This window comes from Myodes glareolus, chromosome 6 (assembly GCF_982192425.1).
Source record: "Myodes glareolus chromosome 6, mMyoGla1.1, whole genome shotgun sequence".
NCBI lineage: Eukaryota > Metazoa > Chordata > Mammalia > Rodentia > Cricetidae > Myodes > Myodes glareolus.
Window position 1 is genome coordinate 26,774,764 of NC_142031.1, and position 6,729 is coordinate 26,781,492.

The following is a 6,729-nucleotide window of genomic DNA, read 5'->3' on the forward strand; positions in this document are numbered from 1 at the left end:
AGAATCATGATAAGCAGAGATGAACTTGTCTAACTTCATTTCAGTTTGAGTAAATCAACTGTAAGGGACAGTTCTGAGATATGGGGAGGGTGTCATTTACTAACAGATTGAGTATCTGAGGACTCCAGGGAATGGATGCACGATTATCACCATGCCGTAAGGATGCACCCATGACAATGACATAAAGTGTATTCCTGTTTGTCGTAGTCCTGCCAAAGAAAATCACCAGTGTATGGACTTAGTGAGTACTCTGTCGTTGTTTCTGGGGAAATACTGAAGCAAGTTCCTGTGAGTCTCTGCTCAAGATGTCTTCCTCAGATGACCCACGGATAACCTTGTTTCATCTGTCTGTTGAAGGATACCTTATGTAACACACATGTCTGATTCATTGATTTTAACTCCTGAACAACACCGGCACAACTCAAACATGCGTGAAGTGCATCCGACACACACCTTTCCTCTGTAAGGGACTTTGCAGCTCTCCTACCTAGGAACACCCTGTGCTTAGGGACACTAAACAACAGAGTGAGTAACGAAACTCTAAGAGTAGGGCTGAGAAGATGGATCAGAGGATAAGAGTGTTTACTCAACATCAGGACCTGGATTTGAATCCCTGGCACCCACATAAAAAGCTGAGTATGCCTACTTGTGCCTGGAAGCCCATAACTGGGTGGTGGAGACAGTCTGATTCCTGGCATTTGCTGGCCGGTCAGCTCCCCTGGAACTTCGGGCCTCTAGTTCAATGAGAGACTCCATCTCAAGCCATAAGGCAGGCAGACAGACACACAAATAAAAGTAAAGACGCAAACAGTGCTGCTAAGTGGACCAGGAAAGGCATTTGTGGACGTCTCAGAGCCATAACAGCAAATCCCAGTGGCACCTTGTTGGCCCAGAACCTACATTACTCTCTGCTCTGTACTTACTTGTAAATGACACCGAAGGGACTGTGTTTATACAGCAGACAATATGCAAATGAGGGCTCTGTGAATAATGAGCATGTGCTTGGTTTAAGGCTCTAAGGCACTGGCTTCTAGAATTGGCTTGTAATCATTTCAGTAGGTTAAAGGAAGAAAAAGATGAAGCAAAAATAAACAAGTGTTGAAAATATTACTAACTGCTCCTGGGGATGGTGAGGGCTGGATCAGTTGGTCCAAGCCCTTCGAGAAGCAGGCACCAAGACGGGATTAAAGGCTTTGATTCTATTTGGGAAAATGCCTGTGAGAAGGAAAGCAAAGAACCAGCAGGGCTGGGAGAGCCAGACAGTGGGGACTCTGAGAGAGGAGCGGAGGAAGAGAGGGGAGAACCAGGGAGGGGAGGAAAAAAGGGGGAGAGAAGGTGAGAAAAGAAAGAAGTGAGGAGGATGGAGGAGAGAAAGGAGGAGAAGAGAGAGGGAGAGGAGAAGAGGGAGAGAGGAGGGAGAGGAAGGAGGAAGAGAAGTGAGAAGGAGAAAGAAGGGGAGGAAGCAGAAAGGGAGGAGGTGGAAGGAAAGAGAAAACTGGGCAATGCAGCCTGGCTTCTGAACAGTGCGGAGCTGGGCTGAGGTGCCTGGAATTAAATGGACTGTGCTGTCCAGGCTGCCACACAGAGCCTCATAAGACAACTCTCTCTACTTTGAAGTGTGTTTGAATTTTTTATCAATTAAAATTCAGAGTGGAGAAAAGAATGGGGGTGCAGTGGGCAGGCCGCAGACCCACTGGTGTGTAGATCCGATCTGTGTGTTTGCACTGTGCCCTGTAGAACCCTCTCCCCAGCTTCAGAGAAGAGCAGAAACGTTGAGAGTACCCAGTCTGAATGCCGATGGAGTTGCCCAATCGCCGGGGGCTGATTTGGACCCTGAAAAGAAGGCTGTGTTTGGTTCCGCATCCAGGAGCTCCCATCACTGTTCCATGGCCCACCCTCCGGCTGTGGAGTAAGGTGCCTCCGAACCCCACAGAGCTGCCCCACCACCGAGTCCACTGAGTCTGAGTCTTGTGTCTTGTTTTGTCTCCTTTGTATGGATCAACCTGGGTGTCGCGTAGCTATTCCCTCCAAACTGAAACACACCTTCCTGGAAGGAGCCTCAGGATTGAGAAAGTAAAATGTACAAGATCCAGGAAATTCAAAACAAAACAAAACTGAGAGGTCTTAGGAGGTTCCTGAAACTTACAGGATCCACAAGGCCCCTGATGGCTGAGGACGGGAGGCTGTCCCACCTCAGACGGTCGCCAAGCCCTGTGGGGAAACAGCTTTCCTACCTTGTCGCCTGCGCTGGGCTGGGCTTTTCAGCGATGCTGTCTTTGAGTCACTCATGCTGTAAGGAACCCCAACTGTTCGCTAAGCTAGATTTGGGTGGAATCATTTCTTTGCTCTGTCTGAGATGAATACATGTTTGTTCACGTCTCCTCAGGAAAAGTCACATACTAGGGCAGGGAGCTTAGAGCTCCATCTGAGGTCAGGCTTGTGCTAAGCCTAGAATAGGTCACCTGTGGGGACAGGTTCAAGGGACCTATCTGCGTGTTAGAGGAAACGGCATTTCTTCTGCCCAGCGCTGGCCACTTTCCCACTGTCCTCTAACCATGTTTCTTTCAGCTCCTCTGATCCTAGGGACAGGAGACGTGACCACATCCACAGCAAAAGTGGCTCTGCATTTGTCCCTCAAGCTCATTTGCATGGGACAGAGCTGGGGCTGACCTGGGAAGATTTCACAGAAGAAAGCCATCTGCCTGGATGCAAGCCCACCGACAACAGGAGCAACTTTGGGGTTTGTTGGACCCTCTGCCCATCACTACAGACTTAATTACAGAGCTGGCCATAGCAAGCAGCCACCTTTCACCCCATCCTGAGACAGAGGAGGGGATGGTTTCTTTCCTGGGCAGTGTCACTAAAAAAAAATCCAGCCACACTGAGAGAGTGGCCCATCTTCATGGAAAATGAGACCCTGTGTATGCCATGCTCTCAAACACTCCCCCCTTGTGTCTGTCCCCATTTGTTCATCCCAGAAGGGAAGATAAGGATGTCCTGTAAGTCTTTGGAAGGGATCTAAAGGAGACAGTGCCTCTCAGACCAACGGAGGCCACCCATGGGTGGGATGTCTGTCACCATGACAGGCAATATGGAAAGTAGTTGTGGCCATGTCTTCTTGGTATCTCATAGAAACAAGACTCCCCACTGAAGGTTCTGAATGGTCTCATGGAGCTGAGGGGACGGTGAGCAAACACACCCTCCGCACACACCTAATTACCTGCCTCAGCAAAGTCTAAGACAAAACCCTCAGAGACAACTCCAGCATCACATAAAGCCCATAATCCAGCACTCGGGAGGTAGAAGCAGGAGGAACAGAAGTTCAAGGTCACCCTCTGCTACTCAGTGAATTTGACGCCATCCTGGGCTTCATGAGATGGGCTTCCCCACAGGCTCTAGACTGAACCCTCTTTTACCTCCTGCCAGCCCTGGGAAGACACTGCTGGCCTCTTATGCTCTCTATGACATGACATATACAAGATATTATTCCTCGATAAAGCTCATGCCACACAGGGCTAACCAAGGTCACAGGTCATAGGAGGACTGAAGGCCAAGTCCTGACATTTGCTACTCAATACTCAATCCGGTGACTGCTTTAAACAGGCAAACTTGCAATCAGTTTGACTGTCCCAGACCCTTATTTCAAACTCTCAATTACGCTAAACACCATGGCTCCTGGGAATCCTACTCTTCGCCTCAATATGCCTCAATTTTTTCTAAAATTACATTCTATCATTATTATAATTTCAATTCCATAATAAAGAGCTTGTAGAAGTATGCTTTCTCTCTTTTTAAATAATTCCCTATAGTCTCACGAGTGTTCCTTCTTTGGCCTTGGGAGTCTGAAATGTCCCCTGTTTAGCCCTTACCAGGGCAAGTCTTCAAACTACTGGTCTACCAGGAGCAACAGAGCTGTGCCTCCTAAAACCCTGGGCACAAGTACTGAGTTGTGAGTAATGTGGCCAAACATAAAACCATACACCAACTTAAAACATTATGAAATTTGGGGAAATAATTCAGTTGCTTGAGGGTGAACTATGTAGACGGCAGTGTTGACAACTGCCTTCTCATTGTCAGAAGGATGGAAACACCTGGAACTTCCTTAAAGCATTAACATCCTGAAGTTTCGAGCATTAGCGCTTCCTCCACAGCACAGCCAGACCTGACAAGATGCTGACCTCTCTCACGCAGAGGCCTTATCTCCACTCTGTGTGCTTTGGTCCTTGATCCGTAAAATGAGGGCAATAATAATTTGCTAAGTTATTATCAGGTTGGGAAAAGGCAGTGGAAGCAGTGTCTGCCACATGCTAAGCCTCTGCACAGAGTTGCAGGAATGAAGTCTCTGGCCTCCAGCGCTCCACAAGTCCCATCTCCTCCACACTGCTTCCGTCTGCCTTGCCTCCATCTTTACTGCAGATCTTCTCTGTGGCTCACGTTACACAGGGACAGACTACTGTCACTCTGTAACCTCCGTTCTGTTCTCTATAAGATGCCTTGATGGCAGGAATAATGTCCTCTCTTGCTTCCAAGGTGATAGCAAAGCTAGATGTTAAATGACATCAGACAGACAGACAGACTCACAGAAGGAAGAAAACAAGTGCCAATTAACAACTAGACCAAAGAAGAATTTTCATAAATGAAGAGTGAATGAATAAAGCCATTAGGAAGAAAAATGTTCAGTTGTTTAAAATTTGCCTTCTCTCTGTCCCATTAAAAACATAATGCAAAATCAAACAAGATACATGGAAACAATCCTTAAAGTACAAACGGTAAAAGGAGAGTTAGTGTCCTTAATACATAAAAAGCTCTCACAAACCAATATCAAGCTAGGTGTGTGGTGGCTTGCATATGTAATCCCAGCACTTGGAGCCTGAGGCAGGGGGATCACCAAGGCTAGTCTGGGCTACATAATGAGCTCTAAGTTGGCCTCAGACCATGTCTCATAAAAAAATTAATTAAAAGAAAAAAATCCGAGGGCCAAAGTGGATAAATAGCCTAACATAGAACACATGAAAATACAGGTGGCGAACAGATGTTTGTCATTGATGGTTGAGAATAAATAAAAAGGGTGAAATCAGTAAACAGTTTTTTATGATAGTACCCAGACCCAGCAGTCGGACAGGAAAATCAGCCCCCGTGCTGAACACAAAAGCTCATGGTAGGGCGAACTTGAGGGTGGGAAGCAAAGACTTTTTTCAGAAAGTTTTGCCCCTTGACCCAGCATGGCACCTTCTAGGAAATCATCAGATAAGTGGATAAAAGTCTCTGCTTGGTGTTGTGAAAAAACAAATACAACTTCTATCTTCAGTAATAGGGGATCAGTTTAATAAATTATGCTCCGCCCGTATGTCAGCGCTTATGCAAGTGTTGAAAAAAAAATGTTTACAAAGAAAGAAGTAAAGCCCTACACATTCCTCACAAGTGTGAAGTTTTTTTGTTTGCTCCTTCAAGCAAGGTCTCCCTGCTTGTGATCCTCCTGCCTCAGCTTCTCAACACTGGGTGTACAAGCCTGTTTCCCCCATCCTGCCTCAAGTGTGGTTTTTAAGTGCACTGGAGAAACAGGGGAAATGTGAATGGCATCTCAACCTTACCATAATGCGGAAAGCTGATCTTGATATGGAGGTGTCCTGGACACATAGAGCTCTCTTCCTTGGGGTGCACTGGGACTCAGTGATAGATGTGACCTTCATCTGTGGACACGGGTGTGCAGTCCCACACCATATTATGCAGAGGCCTGTGTGTTTAAACAAAGCAGTTAGCACCCACGCACCTGGGCCAGGAAGGGGCCAGAAATCAGGCTCCCCATACAGAAGTGTCCTTTGTCCCCAAGCTGACCCTTTTCAAAAACTTGGTCACATCCACACTAAGAGTCCAGCAGAACTCAGAAGAATACAACCGGACTTCCAGTCCTGAATAAAAGTGACTATGGTTATTGCTACAGTGCTCCTGACAGTAAAAAAAAAAAAAAAAAAAAAAAAAAAAAAATGGAAACAGTGTCATCAACCAATGCAGACAATGCAGTTCACATGCAGTGGAGTACCGTGGAGCCCTCGGAACAGCCTGCCGCCTGTGATGACACGGGACTAGAGATCATGGTGTGTGTTAAGCCAGCCGTCACAGTCTCACAAAAATAGGCTCCTGGTTATATTTAAAAACCGATACAGCTGATCCCAACAGAAGGTGGGACTTGAAGGGTGTTTGACAAAGGCTGGGAAATGTGGGGTAAGAAGCTCTGGGGATTGTCACATAGTTAGGGTGACAGTGGAAAGCAGTTATGTCCTGTGTGTTCGGCAAAACCCAAATAAAGGGTGTGGAATGCCTTTTCAGTAAAGAAAAGTCAGTGTCTGGGGATATTTGTGTGTTTAACCTATAGACACTAAACAATGTACACAGGCTTTGCGGTATCCCATGATACCCCACCCACCTGCCTCCATCAGAGAGGTCCTGAAAGCCTTTTCCAGTATGCAGGCTTCATGGCGGCACTCTGGCCCCGAGCACTCTGTTCCTATTCCCAGGAAGGGACCACACAATGTGGTGATTTTCCACGGAGGAGTGTCAGCCGTGTGATTGTCATCTCCCCAGAGTCAGGCTGGCTCCACCCGCTAGCTTGGTTGGTGATAAGTGGGCCCCACCTGCTGCCCCCACCCCGAGGAGCAGGTGGGGGCAGGTCACAGGGGAGTGCCAGGATCCTATCTAGAGCACCCAGCCCATATCACAGGGCTGAAATGT